Source organism: Gossypium hirsutum, chromosome A12, assembly GCF_007990345.1.
Source record: "Gossypium hirsutum isolate 1008001.06 chromosome A12, Gossypium_hirsutum_v2.1, whole genome shotgun sequence".
Lineage (NCBI taxonomy): Eukaryota > Viridiplantae > Streptophyta > Magnoliopsida > Malvales > Malvaceae > Gossypium > Gossypium hirsutum.
Window position 1 is genome coordinate 57,967,655 of NC_053435.1, and position 13,896 is coordinate 57,981,550.

The window sequence follows — 13,896 nt, forward strand, 5'->3', positions numbered from 1 at the left end:
AGAAAATACCTAAGGAAAAATCCACCTTGACTTCACTTGTTATTTGACTCTGAATCAAACGATTTATTCATTCAACTTGTTCCGTAGAGATCCCTAAGTTATATTATTATCTTTCTCGAGACTAACAACGTCTAACCCTAGATTGAATAATTGAAATCTCTTTCTAATTAACGCCCTAGGGTTGCATTCACTCGATCTATGGATCCACTTATTAGGTTTCACCCTAATTCAGCAAAATCTTGTCACCCTATCTCTAGGCACACAACCAACTCCACTTAATTATGACAAATTTACTCTTAGGCAGGGTCTATTCCTCCTCTAAGTAAGAGCTTAACTAGAATCAATATCCTGGAATACCAAAACAAGAATTAAGAACCCATAATTAAGAACAAGTCAAATATTTATCATACAATTTAGATAATAATAACAAGATCCGTCTTATGTTTCATTCCCCTTAGGTATTTAGGGGTTTTAGTTCATACTAATGAAACACCACATCTCAAAATAATAAAAATAACAAAACATAAGAAAACCCAAAACTCCTGAGGGAATTTGAAGGGAGATCTTCGGTCTTGATGGTGAATCCGGCTTCTGAGATGGATCAATCAGCTTCTCTTGAGCAATTCTTTGCTTCCTCTTGTACGTCCCCTGTCTAAGTGCCTCATTAGGTGTTTAAATAGGCTTTGGAATGCCTAGGAGTCCTCAAAATTGACCTTTTCCAAATTGGACTAAACTTGGGCTCGGCAGGGACATGCCCGTGTGCGATTGCTTAAGGCCGTGCCCAAGGCTGTTAAATGGGCACGGGCGTGTGATCTACCCGTGTAAATCGTGCTTTGACCTTGCCAAAGGGACACGACCGTGTGGTCTGCCCGTGTGAGGAAGTCTAGGCCGTGTTGATTTCGTACGTTGGCCCATTTCTCGTTCCTTTCACTCTCCTATACTCACGTAAGTATAAAACATTTCCTCACTTAAACTCATATCCTACACCATACCCGTATCCTACACTGTGATGGAATACGAGCCATTACCTCACTTAAACTCGTGCTTACAGCCATTTCCGAGTCCCCATGACTTGGACAAATTTAAAACTTTCTCAAACAGACCAAAATATCCTTAATATGGGCCTTCGAGGCCCAAAACACACATAGTAAATCACTCAGAACCAACTCGGGTACTTTTGCCAACTATAGAAAAATGTCACTTGACATAGGGGTACACGCCTGTATGAAAGGGGCACACGCCCGTGTCGCCAATTCAACATGGTCGTTTGATGGCCCGTATGGCTCACACGGCCTACGTAATATAGTGACACGCCCGTGTCCTCCACTCGTGTGGAGTTTATTTTAAATGCACACCTACAAGGGTTTTCACACGGCCTGGCACACGCCCGTGTGCCTGGCCCATGTGTCCTAGCCCGTGTACAAAAACATGGATATTCTATTTCTGATGTCAGCAACACCAAAATGCCACACGACCAAGGCACACGCCCGTGTGCTAGGTCGTGCCCTTCACTGAGACACTTGGCCGTGTCTCTGACCGTGTGTTTATTATCATGCATACTGACTTAAAAATTTTACGTGCAGGGGACACACGACTAGACCACACGCCCATGGGGCTGGCTGTATGTCACACACGGCCTAGACACACGCTCGTGTGTCTACCCGTATGGACAAAATCAGGCTATTTACCAAACCTCTTTGCTACTTTTACTTACACAAAAGCAACTAAAACTAGTACAAGACTATTTCAGGCAATAAAATCAGCCCAATAGACAACATTTCATTTGAACATTCTACTCATCCATGAACATAACACCATTTGCATATATCAAAATGAATATTAGCCATCACTCAAGGCTTAATACAAAATGAGGAATTTATCCTAACCCAACACATGTGGAAAAATTACAAACACACAAAACACAAGTCTAATCCTCTATACATGCCATATTCAAAAATATAAATCAAACTATACAAAATGCTTCGATTGATAGTGTGATTGATATCTCTGACTTCCTTTGATCCTTGAGCTAACTAGGCGGCACTATAAGAAACAGAAAGGAGAGGGAGTAAGCATAAAGCTTAGTAAGTTGCATATAAGTAAGTATACAACAACAATCTATCAATAATCAACATGCTCATAACACCAAGGTAGGCAAATGCATAACTTACTCATTACCATCCATACAAGTCACATATTATATATTGAGCTCTTATCTCATATGTATGAATTAGGTACCTGTACCACTTACAACAAGGTTATATTTTCCTTATTAGCTTAAGAACATAACTTTCACCGTTGAACCATTCAAAATACTACCGAATATTACATAAGCCTCAAGCATAGGGTAAGGTGCCAATGCCATGTCCTAGACACGGTCTTACACTGGCTCATATCTCAAGTCAATGCCATGTCCCAAACTTGGTCTTACACTGACTATTCTCTTATAGCCGACGCATGTCCCAGACATGTCTTACACTGGCTTACGTCTCGTGGCCGATGCATGTCCCAGACATGTCTTACACTAGCCCTCGTCTTAATGTCCATACCATGTCCCAGACTTGGTCTTTCACTAGCTCACACACGAATGACCCAAATGTCATGGCATGAATATTCGATTTACTTCCTAAGGTTCCAACGGAAATTCTACAATCTCATTTATCATTATACATTCTCAATTTCAAAATCAAGCAATTTATGTTGTAATAATTCAAGCACTTATAATTAACAATGTTGTTGTATTATTTACATACAACTTACCTCGGATTACAAAATGTGGCGATTAGTCGATTTAGTTGATTTACTTGGCTTTCCCTCGGTCTAGGTTCGGATTAGGTATTTCTTGATCTATAATAGCAAAATGCACTTATTTAATCACTAAATAAAATTAGGCAATCAAAAATTCACTTTTTTGATAAAATGACCTTTTTACCCCTAGACTTTGACAAAATGACCATTTTACCCTTAGGCTCGAAATTGATTTTTATCGAATTTCTTCATATATTAAGCCTAGCCAAGCCTCTTTTACTCTTATAGCAACTCCAAATTCCCACTATTTCACACATTTATTAACTATTTTGCAACTTGTGTAAAATGGTCCTTTTAGGTGTTTTCATGCTAACACCTTTCACAAAAGTTGTTTATAAGACACCCAAGACTCATTTTCTTCCATGAAATTTTAGAAAACTACACATATGATTTCATGGAAAAACCCTACACTCTTAACCATTATACAAGATAGTCCCCTCATTTGAAACCTCATGCTTCAAGGGGTCCAAAAATGTAAAAATCATTAAGAAAAAGTATGTAAAACATTTATTTGCAGGAGTAATAAGTTGCTAAAATTTTTTAAGCTCAAAACCCCCAAAAGTGGCTAAAAATCGGTAGAGAAGAAATGGAGAAGTAGGATGATATCATCTTTCTTTTATTTATTCAATTAAGTCACCAAACCACCTAAACCTTTGACTTTTTGACCAATTTGTTCCCTATGGCCGGCTAGGCTCTTAGGAAAGGGTCTAATTGATATTTAAAGAACCCCAATTTTTATTCTCTAGCTATTTGACACCTTTAGCTATCAATTTAGGACATTTTCACTTTATGTGATTTAGTCCTTTTTCTCAATTAGGCTTCGAAACGCTAAAATTAACTCACCAAATTTTTCACGTTCTCTTAAAAACATGCTAATACATCAAAATAATAATAAAATAATTTTTTTGACATCAAATTTGTGGTCCCGAGACCACTATTTCGACTAGGCCCTAAATTGGGCTGTTACATTTCTCATCCCTTAGGGATTTACGTCGTGAATCCTTTCCAATTCTAGTGGCAAAGCCAATCGATAGGCAACCGGCCCTACTCTTTCGGTAACCTCATAGGGTCCTATGAAACGAGGACTCAACTTACCTCTTCTACCAAATCTGAGAACTTTCCTGCATGGGGATACTTTCAAAAATACTCAGTCACTGACTTGAAATTTGATCTCCTTCTGTTTCAAATCCGGATAGGATTTCTGCCTATCCGAGGTAGCCTTCAAACAGTCACGAATCACTTTAACTTTCTCTTCAATCTCCTTGACTACATCGACCTCATGAATCTGACCTTCTCTGAGCTCGGTCCAATATAAGGGCGTTCGACAGTCTCGCCCATATAATGTCTCATAAGGTGCCATCTTCAAACTTGACTGATAACTGTTGTTGTAGGAAAATTCAACTAATGGTATGTACCTTTCCCAACTACCTTAAAATTCGAGAACACAACACCGTAACATGACTTCTAAAATCTAAATCACTCTTTCCGACTGACCGTCGGTTTGCGGGTGAAATGCCATGCTAAAACTCAACTTTGTTCCCAAAGCCTATTGTAATTTTTTCCAAAATCTCGAGGTAAATATTGGATCCTTATTCAAAACAATCGACAAGGGTATCCCGTGTAGTCTCACAATCTCAGAAATATACAAGTCAGCCAATCTCTCAAGGAAGTAGTCTTTATGCACTATTATGAAATGTGCCGACTTTGTTAGCCTATCCCCAATAACCCAAACAGCATCCTTTCTCTTCAAGGTTAATGGCAAACTCGTCACAAAATCCATGGTAATTTGATCCCACTTCCACTCGGGGATCATGATAGGCTGAAGTAAACTCGAAGGTACTTCGTGTTCAGCCTTCACTTGCTGACACAGTAGACATTTGGAAACAAACTTTGAAATGTCTTTTTTCATCCCTGACCACTAGTACACTTTCCTTAAGTCATTGTACATTTTCACACTACTCGAGTGGACGGACAAACAACCACTATGTGCTTCTCGCAAAATCTTCTGAATAAGCTCATTGTCCTTGGGTACACAAACTCTATCATTGAACATTAGACATCCATCGGTGCCAATCCAAAAATTTGATTCAATCCCTGACTCACACTGAGTTCTCTTAACCCGTAAATCTTTGTCACTATTTTAGGCTTCATGGATTTCATGCAGAAACATCGGTCTAGCTCTCAACTCTACCAGAATCGAACCATTATCTAACAATGCCAAATTGGCGTTCAATTCTCTCAACACAAATAATGATTTTCTACTCAATGCATCAGCGACCACATTCACCGTTCCATGGTGGTAGTCGATAATCAACTCATAATCCTTTAATAGCTCTAGCCATTGTCATTGCCATAGGTTCAACTCTTTTTTAGTCATCAAGTACTTAAGACTCTTATGATCGGTGAATACTCTACATTTCTCACTGTACAAATGGTGTCTCCAAATCTTTAATGCTAACACTATAGCTGCTAGTTCCAAGTCATGGGTCGGGTAATTTTGCTCATGTGTTTTAAGTTGTCTTGAGGCATAGGCTATAGCATTCCCTTCTATCATAAGCACACACCCCAAACCATTCAAGGAGGCGTCACTATATATCACAAACTCCTTGCCCAACTCAAGTTGCACTAACACTGGGGCTTCGGTCAACAAAGCCTTTAATTTCTTGAAATTCTGTTGGCACTTTTCTGTCCATTCAAACATAACATCTTTTTGCAGCAGCCTAGTCATTGGCGTAGCTATCGTAGAGAATCTGTTTACAAATAGTCTATAATATCAGGCCAATCCCAAGAAGCTTTGAACTTCAGTCACATTCCTCGGCGGTTTCCACTCAACAATAGTCGAGATCTTGCTAGGGTCAACTCTAATCCCATCATCCAACACAATGTGTCCTAGAAATCCGACCTCTTTAAGCCAAAATTCAATCTTATTGAACTTAGCGTAAAGCTGCTTATCACTCAAAGTTTGCAAAACCATCCTCAAATGCTCTGCATGCTCACCTTCTTCTTGCGAGTAAATCAATATGACATCAATGAAGACCACTACAAACTTATCCAATTACAGCCAAAAAATGCGGTTCATCAAATCTATAAACACTGTCGGGGCATTAGTCAAACCAAAGGGCATGACGAGGAACTCATAATGCCTGTATCTCATCCGAAACGCAGTCTTCGGTACATCTTGCTCTTTCACTCTTAACTGGTTGTATCCGGAGCTCAAGTCAATCTTGAAAAATACAGTGGCTCCCTTTAACTGATCAAATAGATCATCGATCCTTGGCAAAGGATACTTGTTCTTCACTGTTACTTTATTTAGCTGTCTATAGTCAATACATAACCTCATTGACCCATCTTTCTATTTCACAAAAAGTACTGGAGCAACCCACGGTGAATATCTAGGTATCGCAAAACCTTTATCCGTTAACTCTTGCAGCTGTACTTTCAACTCTTTCAACTTTGTTGGGGCCATTCTATACGGAGCGATCAAGATAGGTGTCGTACCAAGTACCAACTTGATGCCAAATTCAATTTCACTAGCTGGTGGTAATCCTGGTAACTCTTCTGGGAACACATCTATAAACTCACAAACCACTGGTACCGAATCAGTATTCGACTCAGACACTTTGGTATTCAACACAAAAGCTAGGTACACCTCATATCCTTTTCTTAAATATTTCTCAGTAGTCAAAGACGATACTATTACAGGCAAATTATCCAATTCATCTAGTCCAACCAGAAGGATATTCCCATCTTCACATTTCAGTTTGATAACTTTTCTCCCACAGTCCTCTACAACACTATGAGAAATCAACCAATCCATCATAAGGATTACATCAAATTCATTAAACGGAAATAACATCAAGTTAGCCGGAAAACAATGATCTCTAATTGTCAAAGGACAATTTCTACACACTTGATCAACAAGCACATGTCTGCCTAAAGGGTTGGACACTTTTATCACAAACTCAGTTGACTCTACTATCAAGTTCATACAAGGTATCAATTCCATACAGATATAAGCATGGGTAGACCCCGGGTCAATTAAAGCAACAACAGATATTTCATGGATAGAAAAAGTACCCGTGATCACATTGGGAAACTCTGCCTCATCTCAGGCACGAATAGTGTAAGTCCTTGCAGGCGCTCTGGCCTTGGACCTCATCGCAATATCTCTTGGCGTGCCTTTACCACTCGTCCCACTTTCGGGGTTCTTTTGTGTTCTACCCTTCAAAGGAGCACTACTTGCCTTCCCTTCTTGCTATTTCTCTCTCTTTTCCATTTCGGGATAATCTCAGATGAAATGTTCTAATGATCCACACTTGAAATAGCCCCTTCCACTCCCTCGGCACTCGCCGAAATGATGCCTACCACATTGTGGACATTCAGGCCTATTTGGCCAAGAACTACCTACACTCGCTACAAAAGCGGTCTGGGCTCTAGATCTCGTGTTCTGTTTGTTTTTGTTTCTATTCGATAACCCTACCGAAGTATTCGATCAGGTCATGAAATCTCTTGATCTTTTTGATGAGGACTAGTGTGATTTCCCCATTTGTCTTTTCTTTGTATCACGCAACTCAAAAGCTGATTTCCTCCTTTCCTTAATCAGCTCTTTGGCATTACAAGATCTTTTAACAAGTGTTACAAATTCCCACAGTTCTAAGATGCCCACAAACACTCGGATATCTTCATTGAGGCTGTCCTCAAACCTCTTCCACATGGTGGCTTCTGTAGATACGCACTCCCACACATACTTGATAAGCCTCACAAACTCACATTCATATTCAGTTACTGTCATACGACCTTGCTTTAACTCTAGAAATTCCTTCCTCTTTTAGTTTATAAACCTCTAACTAATATACTTCTCTCGGAACTCTTTCTGGAAGAATTCCCAAGTTACTCTCTCTCTCGGTACCACAGACACGAGATTGCTCCACCACTGGTAGGTCGAAACTCGCAAGAGCGATACTGCACATTTCATGCACCCCTCAGGCGTGCACGACAATTAATCAAACACTCTGATGGTATTCTCTAACCAAAACTCTGCTTTCTCCGGGTCATCATCTATGTTAGCTTGAAATTCCTCGGCCCCTTGTTTCTGGATCTTCTCTACCAGAGGCTTCTCTCTCCTAAATACGTCAGCACCTTGCGGAGCTACCAAGGCATAATGAGGAATTAGAGGAGGTGGGGGAGGTGGAGTGTTCGGGTTCGTACGAACGAACTCCGTGTACCAAGCATCCATCATTCGGAGATAGGCTTCTCTAGCCCCTCTGCCTTGGCCCATAGTCACAGGCTCACTTTCTACTGGCGCGGTCCTTCAGTGGGGGCTAGTACATTACTCTCCATGTCATCCGTTGTGGCTCTATCAGGATCTATTTACTATATAAAAACATAATTTATAATCATCAGAAGTCGTCACACTATCAATATACAGTTATGGCATGTATAGTTAGACTCGTACTCTCGCTAGGTTAGCCCTAAAATCAACTAAACCATATATCTAATACCACTAAATGTAACACCCCATACCCGTATCATACACCGTGATGGAATACGAGGCGTTACCTCACTTAAACTCGTGCTTGCAACCATTTCTGAGTCCCCATGACTTGGACAAATTTAAAACTTTCTCAAACATACCAACATATCCTTAATATAGGCCTTTGAGCCTCAAAACACACATCGTAAATCACTCAGAACCAACTCAGGTACTTTTGCCAACTATAGAAAAATGTCACTTGACATAGGGGCACACCCCCGCGTGAAAGGGGCACACGCTCGTGTGACCAATTCAACATGGTTGTGTTGATGGCCCGTGTAGCTCACATGGCCTAAGCAATATAGGTACACGCCCATGTCCTCTAGTCGTGTGGAATTTATTTTAAATGCACAACTATAGGAGTTTTCACACGGCCTGGCACACACCTGTGTGCCTGGCTCGTGTCCTTCACACGGTCATGACACGCCCATGTACAAAAACATGGACATTCTGTTTCTGACGTCAAAAACCCCAAGATGCCACACGGCTAAAGCACACGCCCGTGTGCTAGGCCGTGCCCTTCACACAGCTGAGACACATGGCCATGTCTCTGCCCGTGTGTTTATTATCATGCATACTGACTTAAAACTTTTACATGCAGGGGACACACGGCCGGACCACACGCCCATGGGGCTGGCCGTATGTCACACACGGCCTAGACACACGCCCGTGTTTCTACCCATGTAGACAAAATCAGGGTAATTACCTAGCCTCTTTGCTACCCTTACTTACACAAAAGCAACCAAAACCAATACAAGACTATTTCATGCAATAAAATGAGCCTAATAGACAACATCTCATTTATGCATTCTACTCATCCATGAACATAACACCATTTGAATATATCAAAATGAATATTAGCCATCACTCAAGGCTTAATACAAAATGAGGAATTTATCCTAAGCCAACACATGTGGCAAAATTACAAACACACAAAACACAAGTCTAATCCTTTATACATGCCATATTCAAAAATATAAATCAAACTATACCGAATGCTTCGATTGATAGTGTGATTGATATCTCTGACTTCATTTGATCCTTGAGCTAACTAGGCGGCACTATAAGAAACAGAAAAGAGAAGGAGTAAGCATAAAGCTTAGTAAGTTGCATATAAGTAAGTATACAACAACAATATATCAATAATCAACATGCTCATAACACCAAGGTAGGCAAATGCATAACTTACTCATTACCATCCATACAAGTCACATATTATATATTGAGCTCTTATCTCATATGTATGAATTAGGTACCTGTACCACTCACAACACGGTTATATTTTCCTCATTAGCTTAAGAACATAACTTTCACCGTTGAACCATTCAAAATACTACCGGATATTACATAAGCCTCAAGCATAGGGTAAGGTGCCAATGTCATGTCCTAGACACGATCTTACACTGGCTCATATCTCAAGTCGATGTCATGTCCCAGACATGGTCTTACACTGGCTATCCTCTTGTAGCCGATGGATGTCCCAAATAATGTCTTACACTAGCCCTTGTCTCAATGCCGATGCCATGTCCCGACATGGTCTTACACTGGCTCACACATGAATGACCCAAATGTCATGGCTTGAATATTCGATTTACTTCCTAAGGTTCCAACTGAAATTCTATTATCTCATTTATCATTATACATTCTTGATTGCGTGATTCGTAACAAGTAATAAATATTTATAATGAAGATCAAACCTAAACTAACTATTATCATGACGAAAAGGCAAGCGCACCTATCAAATAATAGTATAGTAATGGCAAGACCGGGATATCTTACCCAAGGGAACCAAAAGTACTAGTAATAACTATCTTTTTATTATTTAACCTAGAAATAAAGAGGGGTTGTTTACTAACTAATTAACTAAACTAATTAACTAACTAAACTAAAGCAAAGAGAAAAATTGGAAAAAGACTTGAAGAAAAGTAATTGATAAAGACGACACCCAAGGAGGAGTCCACCTAGATTTCACTTGTTATCTGACTCTGAACCAGACAATTTATTCACTTGACTTGATCCGTGAAACTCCCTAACCTATATTATTATCTTTTTCAAGACTAATAACACCTAACCCTTAGTTGAACTAATCTAAATTTCTTTCTTAATTAAAACCCCTAGGGAAGCAGTAAATCGATCTATGGACTCCCATATTAGGTTTCACCCTAATCTGGCAAAATCTCGTAACCCTATTTCTAGGCGTTCGATCAACTCCGCTTAATTATGCCAAATCTATTATTCGACAAGGACTTTTGCTCCTCTTCCTAAGCACATCAAATCATGAATTAATACCCGGAATATTAACTCAAGCATTAAGAACACATAATTAAGAACAAATCAAGTATTTATCATACAGTTCAGATAATAATAACAAGATCCATCATAGGTTTCAACCCCCTTAGGTATCTAAGGGGTTTAGTTCATAATAAAATAAGAGTACACCTCAAAAGTATGAAAATAACAAAACATAAAGAAAACTCTAAAACCCCTGAAGGAATTCTGAGAGAGATCTTCAGTCTTGGAGTAGCTCCGGCTTTTGGGATGGATCGTCTGGCTTTCTTCAAGTAATTCTTGGCGTGCAGTTCTCTACTCCAGAAAAGTTTTAGAGGAGGGCCTCTCTCTAAGTCATACTTAGGGTGTTTATATAGGCTTTGGATTGGCTTTCTTCCTCCCTAAGTATCCTTTTCCGTGTAAAATACGGCTCTTTGAAAAAAGGACACGCCCGTGTGCCACGGTCGCGTGACGTGATTGCAAGGCCGTGTTTGATCCATTAAATTGCACATGGCGGTGTGGGTCAATGGCCAGGCCATGTGAATCATGAAAACCTTGGTCAACACCCTCGAAAGACACGGGCATGTGAGCTGCCCGTGGCCATGTCATCTTCTCGATTTGGTCCGTTTTGTCCCTTTTTGGCTCGCTTTTGGCTCATTTTGACTCTTGTTGCTCTCTTGAGTACAAAACATGAAATAACCAGATTAAGAGCACCAAAATTCATAAATCTAGTAATAAACATCCATAAATATGCTAGGTATTTGGGGTAAAAATTATATAATTTGGTGTTTATCAATTCTCAATTTCACAATCAAGCAATTTATGCTGTAATAATTCAAGCACATATAATTAACAATGTAGTTGTATTATTTACATACAACTTACCTCGGATTACAAAATATGACGACTAGTCGATTTAGTCGATTTGCTTGGCTTTCTCTTGGTCTAGGTTTGGATTTAGTATTTCTTGATCTATAATAGCAAAATACACTTATTTAATCACTAAATAAAATTAGGCAATCAAAAATTCACTTCTTTCGTGAAAAGACCATTTTGCCCTTGACCTTGACAAAATAACCATTTTGCACTTGGGCTCGAATATCATTTTTTATCGAATTTCTTAATATCTTAAGCCTAGCAAAACCTCGTTTACTCTTACAGAAACTCCAAATTCCCACTATTTCACACATTTATCAACTATTTTGCAACTTGTGCAAAATGGTCCTTTTAAGTGTCCTCATGCTAACACATTTCACAAAAGTTGTTTATAAGACACCCAAAATTCATTTTCTTCAATGAAATTTTAGAAAAATACACATATGATTTCATGGAAAAACCCTACACTCTCAACCATTATGCAAGATAGTCCCCTAATTTGAAAGCTCATGCTTCAAGGGGTCCAAAAATGTAAAAATCATTAAGAAAAAGTATGTAAAACACTTACTTGCAAGAGTAATAAGTTGCAAAAAATTTTGAAGCTCTAAAACCCCCAAAAATGGCTGAAAAATTGTTGAAGAAGAAATGGGGAATTAGGATGATATCATCTTTCTTTTATTTATTCAATTAAGTCACCAAACCACTTGAACCTTTGACTTTTTGACCAATTTGTTCCCAATGGTCGGCCAGGCTCTTAGGAAAGGGTCTAATTGCCCTTTAAAGACCCCCAATTTTTATTCTCTAGCTATTTGACACCTTTAGCTATCAATTTAGGACTTTTGCAATTTATGCGATTTAGTCCTTTTTCTCAATTAGGCTTCAAAGCGCTAAACTTGACTAACCAAAATTTTCACATTCTCTTAAAAACATGTAATACATCAAAATAATAATAAAATAATGTTCATAACATCAAATTTTTGGTCCCGAGACCATTATTCTACTAGGTTCTAAATCGAGTTGTTACATTTCTCCCCCTTAGGAATTTTCGTCCTCGAAAATCTTACCGGTGAATAAGTTCGGGTACTGATCTCTCATAGTCTCCTTGGGTTCCCATGTGGCTTCCTCGACTCCATGTCTATGCCACAAAACTTTCACAAGTGCTATACTTTTATTCCTTAGCTCTTTGACTTCCCGAGCCAAAATCTTAACCAGCTTTTCACCATAAGTCATGTCCGGATAAATTTCAATCTCGGTTGGCGTAATCACATGCGAAGGGTTTGATCTATACCGACGTAGCTTGGATACATGAAACATGTCGTGAATCCTTTCCAATTCTGGTGGCAAAGCCAATCAATAAGCAAAAGTTATTTATTTAACAACCAAGATTCATTTTCTTCCATAAATGCTCAGCAAACATCCCAAATCCTCTCATGGTAAATCTCTAGACTATCAACCATTTTGCAAAATAGTCCCCTCATTAGCTAGGTTAAGCTATAAGGGTTCCAATAAAATAGAAATCAACAAAACTGACCATCAAAACCACTTACTTGCAAGGGATAGAAGTTATTGAAGTTTTGAGCTCTCAAAATCCCCTATTTGTTGAAATTTTCGATGGAGAAGAAAGGAAAATGAAAAAGACGATAGCTAGCCTTTTAGGTTAATATTTTATTATCAATTAAGTCACCTAACATTTGATCATTCCATGAATTAAGGCTTCATGTCCAGTAACTAATAAATTTGTGGTCTATTTACTTACTAAAGACCTCTAATTTAATGTTTTATAGCCATTTAACATTTTTAGCTAGTAAAACAAATCTTTCGCACTTTATGCGATTTAGTCCTTCTTCGAAATTAAGTAAGAAATTGCTAAAATTAGTTCACCAAAATTTTCAAACAATCATATAACCATGCTATAACATATAAAATATTATTAAAATAATTTCTTTGACTTCAGATTAGTGGTTCCAAAACCACTATTCTGACTAGGCCCAAAATCGGGCTGTTACAAGCTCATTGGTTGTCTAAGTTTGAAATGATGATAAGTGACACTCTAAGAATGTTTATTTTATGAGAAAAACAACTTACTTCAGTAGATAATGTAAACGAGTCCATATTCCCATAAAAGAATCAAAGTGAACATTTGATTCAAATACTTAGAAGTATTATTATCTCCTCTACTATTCCAATTGGGGAGATGTCTAGTCTTGGCTATCGAAGCAACTAACTTATTAGGTAGAGACATAGATGTACTTTCTAGAAAAATTACACATTGGACTGGACCCAAGTTGAATTAATTTTGAATCCGTTTGTGAATTCATTCACTTGTGATGTTCATGGTGTGACTCATCTAAATCCTGAGTTAGCCATTGACCATGCGTATGCAACTAATGTGTTTTGATATTAGTGGAGAC